The following is a 12520-nucleotide window of genomic DNA, read 5'->3' on the forward strand; positions in this document are numbered from 1 at the left end:
CAACCTAGAACCAAGGGTCAAAGAAAACATATTTGCAAATACTAAACTTTGAGAAAACAGAGGTGTGTTATTAGGGATGCTGTTATGGTGAATAATACATAATATTGATTTTCCTACATATTTCTAATACTTTTTACATATGAAAAACATCACATATAACATTGTAGAAAATACAGAAAATAATAAAGAGAATATACTGTTTAATTGCCTGTTATCTCACCACATAATAAGTACTTTAAACATTTTACCATTTTTGTGCATACAATATTTAAATAGCATTGGGCTCACGCTATGAACACTTTCGTTCTCTAACAAGTTTGTATCATGTGACAATCTGTGCTGAGAATTTCTTCATAACACTAACTGTACAACATGTTTCACAGTTTGGATATGCAAAAATTAAGTCTCCCCTTTTATTGTACATTTTGAAAATTTGAAATTGGTTTTGCTATTCAGAAATGCTCTTCAGTGATCATCCTTGCATGTCAATCCCTGTGCCTGTTTATTACTATTTCCTAGATTAAAAGGTCAAAGTACTAGGCCAAAAGCTAGGGATGCTTTTGTATTAACTGCCAAACTATTTTCTAGAAAGGTTGTACCCATTAACACTCTCACATGCAGTTAGTGGTAACATTTTATAGCAAGAAGGTAAAGCTTGATATTATTTTTATTATTAATTTTACTAATTTTAGAAGTGAAATGATCTTAATTTACATTTATTTACTTACTAGTGAAGTTGAACATTTGTTTATTTGTTTCTTGGCCACTGATATTTCATTATTTTATTAATTTTATTTGTATGCTTTGACATAGTTTTAAGTTGTTCAGCTATTTCTTATGTGTTTGTATCAGCTGCATAGGAGACAGAGTATCTTCCATTTTACTAGATAATGCCAAACTGTTTTGTTTTCTAAAAAGTTTCATATTCTCACCCAAACTTGATATTTTCAGACTTTTAAAGTTTACTAATTTGGTGGGTATCGTGGTTTCTAACTATAATTTTGATTTGCATTTTTGTGATGATTAACAAAGTCAACAATTTATTTATTATGATGGATTTTGTGAAGCTTTTTCTATTGGATTGGCTTTCTTTTTCTCATTTTTTATATTTATATTTTTTGGATTTAAGTGTTATTTATGCTGTGGGTAATTATGTATTTTTAAAAGATACCTCCTTATTGCTGGTATGTGGAAATACAATTGATTTTTTTATATTTAGTTTATATCTATTAATTTTGTCAAAGTCCCTTATTAATTCAAATAATACTTCTGATATTTTGAATTTTCTACATACACAAGAATAACTTTAATTCTTCTCTCCAATCTTTCAGTCTCTCAACTATTCATTCATTCATTCATTCTTTCTTTGGCCACGCAACACTGGTTAGGACATCCAGTTCAATGAAGAGAAGCAGCATTAGTGGGTACCCTTGACTATCTTCAGCATCTAAGGAAAAGTCTTAACTGTTTCATCCTTAATAATGATGTTCTCTTAAAGTTCTTTGTGCTACACTCTGAGTACATTTTTTTCAGATTTAAATTTTAGTTCACTAATTCCCTCTTCCATTGTGTCTACTGATACTTAGCCCCTGCTTTGAGTTTCTAAATTCAAATATTATATTTTTTATTTCTAAAAGCCTCATTGGTTGTGTTCACTAAAATCTTCTTGGTTACTTTTAAATGATCTCTTTTCCTTACATATATTCTTGGTTCTGGTTTTTTGGGGTTTTTTTTCCTTTAAATGTACTAAATATACTAATTTTTTATCCTGTATGTGATAGACCTAGTACCACAGTCTCTGTGGACGAATCGGTATTTATTGTTTCCAATGACTCTTATTCATGGTGACTTATTTTCTCATTTATTTTGAGATATTTGATTGTAATCTCATTTTCCTCTGGAAAACTTTTGTCTGTGGAATTCTTTGATGCCTAAATTTAAAGCTTTCCTCCAGATAAGATATACATCTGCTTTTATCAGATGTCTTCAGCACTAGCAATAAGATTTAAATTTAAACTACATTTTCAGGCTTGCTTCTTCAGTCTTTCTTCGGGCTAAGATAATTGTATGAGTTTTGTTCCCATCCATGTGACAATTGCCTTGAGATTATAAAGAATCAGGAGGTATATGTATATGTATAACTGAATCACAGAGCTGTACACCTGAAACTAACACAACATTGTAAATCAACTATACTCCAACATAAAATAAAAGTTAAATTAAAAAAAATTAAGTTAAAAATTAAAAAAAAAAGAATCAGGAGAGTCTTTTTCACCTTATTGCAGAAACAAAGTTGAGGAGGACAAATTATCTTATATGTTTTTCTTTTTGAAATTTCCCCCCTTGGGGTTTCATCTCTTGAACTCCTGGCTTTATAAGTTTGTTATCATTATTACAGTCATCACATAGCAGAGTTCTATCAGAGTTCTCATTAATCAAAATAAGGTTGCCTTCAGCAAAGTTCGTTTTTCACATTCCCCTCCAGTGAGTTCAATAAAACTACTCACATGCAGTCTCCCAAACAATGCATTTTCTATAAAGGACTGATTATTTGGTCTAATTATTTTTAGAATTTTAAAATTAAATATATTATAGAACTTTAAGATCCTGAAAAGCTTTATAACAAGGAATAATAACAGAGATAAATGAATATGGTTGCACAGTAATAGATATTTTGAATTAACACATTTAGATGATGCATCCTACTTACACATTTTTCTATTCTAATTCTCCAGGCAGAATAAAATCATTCATGAGAGTATGAATCATCATGTAAGGAAGATTACAATTATCTTCTTGTCTTAAAAGGCACTCAAGAGCCAACTGATGACACTAATTAACATTACTAAATTGTATAAATAATTATTTGTAATTATTATACTTTAAAAACTTAGAAAAATTGTATTCTTTCATATTAGATATGCTATTAGATTGCATAATCTTCTCTAATAATTTGTATCTTCAACTACTGAGCCTCAACATTTCCAAAATTTATCAAATACTTTTAAAAGGAATACCAACAGATGAACTTAGTTCTCAGCATTAAAAACAAGATAAAGATCCATAATAAATGGATGAATAAATAACCTTATGTTAAATTGCTCTAATGATTGTCATCCAATATTAAGCCTACTAATGTTCAATTGAAGTGGGAAACAAATGGATCCTGATATAGATATAGATATTCTCTTAATATACCCTATGTTTCCTGTTACCTCAAAGTCAGTCAGGAAAATCATCACACTTGGTTGCCGATCAAATTATTTTGGTCCACCTTGAAAACTGACATACTGTCATTCTACAAACAGAAACATACATCAGATTTTTCATGTTACAATACATATTTAAATTAATATTTTTCTTTAACTTACAGTAAATGTTATTCAATAAAATATGAGGTATCCAACATCACATCTTTGTTAGCATAACCCATACTAAATGATGCTTTCTCATCCTTAACAACCATACAAGCAGGATAATCCAATTGATGAGACATAATTGAAATATGATAAAAACATGTCATCCTCTCACATAATTAATATTGCTAGATGGCTTTTTCTTCAGATCTTAGTAGATATGACAATGATATGCTTCACATATTCCAGAGGGTAATTAAACTGCCACATGTTCAAATCAAATTTAGGACAAAACTGATTAGAAGTGTTGATTTCCAGCAAAAATGACTGATTGGCTTAATGCACTGAAAGCACTGAAATATTCAGAAAGGCAAGTTTTACAGGAAAAGGAAGGTGGATTTTTTTCCTATTGCCACTGTACCACATTATCACAAACCTCATGGCTTAAAACAACACAAAATTACTATCTTATATTTTTGGAGTTCAGAAATCTGATATAGGTCTTATGAAGCTAAAATCAAATTGTTTTGTTTTCCATCTGCACAGTGCCTACCCCAGTTCATAGACCCTAAAAGGAGATGACTAAATGATTGAACAAATGAACTATAAACCTGGAGGATACTGTGAATCATGGGAAAACCAAGAATCAAAGGTTCTGATGCCATCCCTCTTGGCTAAAAAGCAGGCTGTTCTAGAAGAAAATAAAAACCAGAGTATGAACCATTTGAAATAGGAAATGCAAGACGTGAGTTGAGTGATTTCTCACACACATTCTCAGAAGCATTCCTGAGCCCGTCGTAAGGCAGCTTCACCTACCAAGAGGCTAAAGAGCATAAGGTTAATCACAAAATAACACAGAATGTTCTTTCACACTAGTCAAGCTTAGTAATTGTCCCTGTGTGAATCCAGCCTCTTTGCTCGAGGCACATCTTGTTTCTCCCTAGAATATCAAGATTGCCAAGGGTACACAGGACCCTCAATGAATGATGTAGTTTTCTCTTACATATGGAAACTCCCAAGCATTTCCAGACAGCTGGTATTTTCCGCTAGGAAGTTTTACATCTCATTTTGAAGCATGGCTTTCTTGCCATGAAAACATTAAAGCATAAGGAAGGCATTTGGAGGGATTAATAGACCAAACCATTGACAGCTAATCAGTTACTATACACCAAATGACCCAGGACCCCATATAGAAATGGCACCATGGTGTCATGATTAAATTTGAAAATGATTTCTGTCTGCAAATGTTTTATTGGAAATAAAGGAGGACGATTCACTGTAGCAGAGGCTACAAAGAAATTTGTATGGGAAGTTGAAATCTTGATACAGCCTGATGACTTGTCAAGTTTCTTCAAGAAGAAACCTACAATATTGTCTCTTTAGATGGGAGAGAATATCTATGCACTTATGCTATGCACTCAGCAAGAGAACTGGTTTATTTTCTTAGCAGAAGTTTTTAAAATCACACTTGATTTACTGTAGTCCCAAGCAGCCTCTGGGTCAAAGTAAGCGTGATTTTACTGGATTTTTCTTCTCTTTAGGGAAGACAGGGTTAATAGAGTTACAATGAAATTTTAGTGAACTCTCATTGCATGATGCTTGGCAATAACAATAATCATCACTTTGTATCTTCTTGGAAACATTTAAAAAGTTTTACAGTAATAGGCCCCTAAAAATTAATAGAGTATATCAGGGCATATAGATAAATCATTTTACTAACAGATGCTCCAAATTTTAGGATCAGCTTGGATACTAGATTTTTTAAAACACACATTACACATGGATGTCAATGTGGTATAGAAGAAAGAACGTGGTATTTTGAAACAAATGGGCTTTGACCAAACTTCAGTATTACTGCTATCCAGCTAGATGAGCTTTGGGTAAGCATTTTGAGATGTCTAGTTTCTAATTTCATTGTTTGTAAAAGGGGAATATTTATACCTGCCTTGTAAAAATGTTTTGAAAATTAAAAGATATAATGTATGAAAGTATTGGGGTTGGCCAAAAAGTTTGTAAGACGCTACAAAAATCCGAACGAACTTTTTGGCCAACCCAATACTAAACACAGTGACTGGTCATACTAGGTCCATTTTACAGGTTAGTTCCCTCTCACTTGGACAGCAACAAACACACCATCTTATGGCAGCATCTTCTCTCTGACTACACCCCTCCCAAAAGTCTACTTGCTGTTCCTCAACCTAAGACCTTAATATGAATATGGGGGCTTCCCTACTGGCACAGTGATTAAGAATCCGCCTGCCCATGCAGGGTACACGTGTTCGAGCCTTGGTGCAGGAAGATCCCACATGCTGTGGAGCAACTATGCCCGTGTGCCACAGCTACTGAGCCTGCGCTCTAGAGCCTGCGAGCTGCAACTACTGAAGCTCATGCACCTAGAGCCCATGCTCTGCAACAAGAGAAGCCACCGCAATGAGAAGCCCGCGCACCACAATGAAGAGTAGCCCCCGCTCACTGCAACTAGAGAAAGCCCGTGTGCATCAACGAAGACCCAGCACAGCCAAAAACAATAAATTTATATATTAAAAAAATATGAATATGAACATGAGTGTCTTCTATCACCGGTAGGTCATTCATTTTATCTGCATATCATCTACCTCTCAGTTGAAAATAACAGTTAAGGGACACACACTGGACCAGGCAGCCCAAGATGACACAGGGGAGAACTAGAAAGGAAAAACACAGAAAGGGATGAAAGGTCAGCTATATCAAGGTCAGAGCTGCTCCTATACAGAAGTCTTCCTGATGCTATCCCACCAGTGAGTGAACCTTGCAGTTACCATTCCCGGGCAAAGGGAGTTTCTTCTTCAAAAATTTTATTCCTGAAATACATAGCTATGTTTTATGTTTTCTATGGGGCCACAGCCTCATGGTGTACTGGATGATTCAGCACACCCACAGGGTCCTCTTAATTCTTCCCACCTTTCCCCCCAATTCTGAATTTCAGAAGACTGCTTGACCCATTTTTATAACAAATTGAAATAGCACTGTATTTTAGCACACTCCAAATCAAATCACATTTTGATTAACTGTTATTGTTGTTTTCCCCCAAACCACTCCTGGAAACCTTTAAACTTACGTCTCACCCGATTTCCTTGCTGGCTGCTTCATGAAGAAGACTGAGGGCACCTAAAGTGATTCCTTCATGTTCCTTCCATATTTCCCTATCTAGATGGATCCTTTCTACTACAACTCTTCATATTTTAGGGGAAGAAGTTGACTTATTTATGTTTCCTTTGAATCCCAGCCTCTATTGTTTATGTGATAGCCTCACAACTAATCTCTCTAATTAATTAATATTAATATTTTATTAATATTAAATATATTAATATTTAAGAGAATCTTTCTCATTGGGTAAATCAGAACACGTCACCCCTCTCTTTAAAACATTTCAATAGCTTTTTATGGTCTAAGGACCAGTCCCCAGTCCTCATGACTGCATGTGGAATCACCACACTCACGTTCCATCTGCTTTCTCCAACATCAATATCTGCTCCGAGTTCTTCCCTTTCCATGTTATCAGATGACTTGCCAGATCCTAACCATTCTGTGGGCTTCCACACCTCCAGGCTTTGGCTCATGAGCTTTTCCTTTCAGCTTTATATATCTCCACACCTCTTCTCCAACAATTACTTCTCAAGGCTTAGTTCACAATTACCTCTTTCAGATGTTTTCCCTCATTTCCCAAGCTAGACTTAATTTTCTCTGTACATTTTTTGCTTTGTTCTCAATTATAAAATTTATCACATTCTGTTATGTACTGACCTGTTTGCCTCTCTCTCTCTCTCTGTCTCCATGAGACTGTAGCTCCTTCATGTTTGACAACAAGTGTTAGCAACCTGCTTTCACAGAGAACACAGGACAGCTCTTTGATTATAGCAAGTGCCAATAACAGCTTGGTGAATGAGACAACACAAAAGGAGATGTTATTTATGTATATATTGATTTGTTTATATTCCTTTTGCTATGACTGACTTTCACACAAGGATTAAAATAGAAAAACTGCTAAACCACCAAGTAGATATTTCTTCCTTATAGCCCATGGAGATTACCTTTTGGGACTTCGATCAGTGGACAACACCCTACCAGATGTTCTCGGCCTGAAAAATTCAGATCTTGAGATTGGGTTGAAGGAAATTCTCCTCAGGTCCTGAATACCAGAATTATATTAGAGCCATAAACCCAGTAAAGAATCAACTGTATTCTTCTCTGAAGAAAATTCCCAGAACTCTGCATACTTTAGTCACTTCCAATTCTGAGTATAGGCTTAGAACTGTAGAAAACGCTAGGGCCATGGGCCTCTCACCAGGTAAAACCTAAAGCCAGCAAGGAGAGTGAATGATCATGGAAGACATTTATATTTGTCTTATTTGACCCACAAGGGACAGAATTTATTGTATGAAACTCAGGGACAACTGAAGACAGAGTTTATTTAGAGGACCCAGGAGATATGAAACCCTTTAGAATCTATATTTCCCAAATAGCACCTGATTGATTAACTCCATCACCACTACCACTTATACCCACGAACTTAGGCATTTCCTGGAGCAGAAGCAAAGTTCCCATGGAAAGTGGGGAGTGTAGGCTGTCTTGCTGAATCAGCACCTATTTGATGTGATAAATGAACAAGGTCGGAGAGTCCACCCGTTTCTCCTCTAACAAGACAAACAGCACCAATTCTACCAGCATTCTGCTTTAAACTACATCAAAATGAAAATGGGGGCAACAACCTACCACCCGGGTCAGTTGTTTCACATATCATACTACCTCCCACTTGTGTCTGCTCAAGACCTTGAAGAATTTATAATTTTGGAGCATTATAAATATATGTTTAGGGCTCAACTGCTTTCTGACTTCACCAAAATTTCTAATAGTAAATGATTAAACCGTGCTAAAGTGATTTGAACTTTTTAGGGGAAAAGAGCTATACGAATGTTTAACAACTACTAAACCACTGCTGATAGCAAACAATAACTACTTTGGGTGCAAGCAACACTACTACTGAGTTTATTCTCCAAACTACAAATCAGAATAGATGTGTTAATTTTCCAAGGACTCCTCCTACAATAATAGGAACTGAAAGATAGTTTTACCAGTTCGGTTGCTAAGGTAATAGAATTGTGATTATCATTACTAAAATGAAACATTTTTATTTACCCAGTGTAGGACATGTTTCCCATCTCTGTATGAATTACTAATTTTCAAAGAGAAGTTTCTCATCTAACACTTGACTGTGCTGGGAATCCTTGAAACTAAAAACAGGTAATGCCTTTGTTATAAACTTGACTTCTGAGCTTCTTAAAACAAGGAGATGTTTATATGCAGGCTTTTCCACTTACCATAATTTCAAATTGCAACCAACTGGCTCTGGGACAATGGCTAGTATTTCTCCTCAACTACAATCTCATTTCTTCTTCAAGGGAATTCTCTACAATCTGAAATAATCTTGTTCTCCTGTTAATGTACTCCTGGGTTGTCCCAAAATCTTAGTGCATCTATAATGTTTGAAATTTTCCATTAAAAAAATGAAATATGTAAGAAGTTGGGGAAAGTTATATTATTTATAAAGCGGACTTGAGAATATAAAGGGTGCCTTACAGTTCCTATGACATAAAACCTTTAATGTTTTCTATCATAAAATTGTATGTATGCAACCTATAAAAATGTTCTTTTTAGCCAAATTTTTTACCAGCTCAAGTATATTATTTAAACAGAAATTACCTCTGATTTTAGTTTGTGACAACAAATGTTTTTCACTGAAGATTATTTGTGTTATCACAAAAATGATTATGAGAAATGTTTAGTCTCAATATTTTTATTTTTATAACCTTTAATTGTGTGTCATAAAGCTTGAACCCTTTCTGTTTTTACACTATAGTTATCTTGTCATTATAAATCTTGTCAAATGATTTCATTTTTATACCTACAATAAAAAAGCAGTGCAAATTGTAAAATGCAGTATCTATCTTGGTAAGCTGGGGGAAAATAGCTAATAATTTGCTTGGTAAGTGAAGCAAAATATTAGATTTATTATCAGATTTTATATTGTACTAAGAATCTGTGACATAAATCCTACTATATTTGAATAATAATGGTGAACAAATCACTTTCTATGACTTCTCTATCATAGTAAAGGAACCACGATTATCCCTCATTGATTCAAGAATGGTATCTATTTGTCACTTTTGACATGACAGAGCTAAGTGATGTTAGAATATATAATAAGTTTCGCCTAACCATTTTCAATGTCTGTATCAGGGAGGAGAAAAAGTGGAGAAAAAATGCCAGTCAATAGTAAGGACAGCAAAGAGAAGTTTGAAAGACTTAAAAAAAAAAGAAAAATACAATGAAGGGTAACGTATTGCGTTAAGAGTACAAGCCACATGTATTTGTGTGTGTGTACATATAATATTAATGGGAAACTCCACAGGTCTTAGATGAAGAAAACTACGAATAGTACTCTGAAGTGTGAAGAGATGTACATACATGGAGAGGACAGACCCTGTCAGTGGATGAGAAAATTAAATATTGTAAAGATGCCCATTTATGACAAAATAGCTTAACAGCTTAACTGGCAACTTAGTAAACTTCTAAAAATTTTTAGATAATTTGGGGAAAATAATTTTTTTGGATTAGCTAAAATAATTTTGAAAAAGATGAAAAAAGTTTAACTTCTCTGTCAGGTAATGAATATGCTATAAAGCTTTAGTTATAACAATAAGAACAAGTCAACAAATCACCTGAGCAGAGTAAAAGAACTCCAATTTATCAAACCAGAATCTATCCATATCTATATCTTATATTTACATAGTCACTTGCTATTAATTTTATATAGAATGGAGGAAGGAATATCATGCCAAAAATTTAGAATAAAGTATTATTTGATAAGTCTAGTATTGGTTAACTCTATAAAAGGAAAAATGTTTAGATCTCCATTAAAGAGTTATTTGTGGAAAAATAAACCATAAGAATAGTGGAAGACTCTATAGCCGGAAAGGAATAGACAGGAAGTGAATGTGTAGACAGAAAGAAAAGAGAGTCATTAATGACAATTGCCTCTTTTGCTACAATTCAGTGGACTCTTAATGAACTGGTCTGGATAGGATATAAGTTTCAAAAACCTCTTTGAAGACCTAAGCTAAAACTAGACATTCCCCTTTCTGTTTATACTTTGAAACAGAGGTCAAGAGTAAGGCACGATAGTTTTTCTTTTTCTTTTTCTTTGTACTTTTTTTTTTTAGTATTTTTTTTTAGCTTGAATGTGGTAATCATTTCACAACATACATGTTTACATTTTTGAACTTGAGCAAATACTGGATCTACAGGAATGGAAAGCAGGGTGCTGGATGGGATGGCTCATGATGTTCAGGATTTAACAAGAAATTAAGACTCCAAGCAGAAATTAAGATGACATTGTAAGTCAAGTACACTTCAATTTAAAAAAAAAAAAGACTCCAAAACATACAGGTCTTTGCTTCCACATATCTGCTTTTGGGTTTCAGCAAAATGTCAGCATCTGCCACTGAGATGTGGGAGGAACAGCCAACCCAACACTGATCTCCTGTAACCTGTGCAGTGAGGGGAAGACCAAGGGTGGGGACAGACCTGGACTCTGCCTCCTGAGGGGGTGGATCTGGGTGGGGCTGAGGAAGGAGCTGGTTCTCTGCACTCCTCTCCCTGTCTCTGGGGTATTTCCCTCACTGTCTTACCTAAGCCTGCCCAACAGAAACTTAACTTCCACAGTTCATACTCTTTTAACCCATTTAGTCACTTCTCTGCCTATTTTATAAAATAAAACAAAAAGCACTTTAACATACACAAAATTTTCTGGGACAATTATACTAGAAACTATTTTATTCTTAACAGGTCCAAAGAAACGCAAGTCATCGTCATCATCATTAATATCATTATAACTTCTCCTGTCAGTTGATGGCCCTTCAAGGGGTGACATCAGGACTCACACACAACAGAGAAAGGGAAATGGCCCAAATGAAGCCAAAGTCCCCTACAAAGCACTCCTTTGTGCACCAGCCACACAATCCTGAATTCAAACATTTTAACCATTTGTAATATCCTTAATCAATATTTTTTTAATTGAAGTATAGTTGATTTACAATGTTGTGTTAATCAATAGAGCCTTCAACTTAGGCCTTTTCTCTAGCTATAGTGCCATAAGGAAAATAATGGCAACAATGTGATCCTCTGTTAATAGCCTATTTCACTGCCTAATTAGGAAGGTCACATATAAAAATACTCCTATCTCCATACTCTTTCAACTGCATGTGTATGACATTAATCCACTTAATTTATTTAAATCCATAATATATGTCAAAGATCATACAGCATTTTATATCTATCTTGCAGTTCAGCCATAAAATGAATTACTGAAAGGTCAGCCTGGTGCTAGGTTTCATTAATTTAATTATGAATTGCTTTTCCATTTACTATTGAGTGACTGAAATAATGCAACATTGGATGATGTTTTATAATAATGGAATTCATTATTAAAGCCATAATTCAGTAACTCATCCTTATTCTACTATTCTCATTCTGGCCAGCTTCATTTCAGTCCCAAGTGATGAAAATAAAAATAATACCCTGCATTATTTTCATGACCAGCCATATATCAGCAGGTACACAAAACACAAGGATGAGGGAAAACTTTTTATTACCTTGAAAATCCAGTCAGTCTAATGTATTTAAATCTCAAATCAAACATTGTACTATTTTTCTGAATGATCTAACTAGAATAATTCATCCAGCCCAAAGACTCTATGTAATACAAGCTCCCTATTGTAACTGTTCTCCTTAGAAATATGAGTATAAATGTTTAAATAATAAAAGTATTACAGAATTTACAGCGTTTTATCACTTTATGTTGTTTCTATTTTTTGTGGCTTCTTTGGGGTTGTTTCATCTCTTTGTTGTTCAAAATGTAAGACTGAAAAATGATTTGGGTTTTCTCTCAGTCATGCTGTCTTCAGGTTTAGAAAGACATTTTGGGAAGAATCTCTGCTCCCCTTTACCGAAAGTCTCAAAACAGGAGTATATATTTTCTCTCTTCAATTCCTCTTCTTCCATACTCTCTTAAGCACTCACCAATCAGCTTAAAACCCCCATAATCTCCCAAAGCCACTCTTTTTGAA

The sequence above is a fragment of the Eubalaena glacialis genome, chromosome 9 (assembly GCF_028564815.1).
Source record: "Eubalaena glacialis isolate mEubGla1 chromosome 9, mEubGla1.1.hap2.+ XY, whole genome shotgun sequence".
NCBI lineage: Eukaryota > Metazoa > Chordata > Mammalia > Artiodactyla > Balaenidae > Eubalaena > Eubalaena glacialis.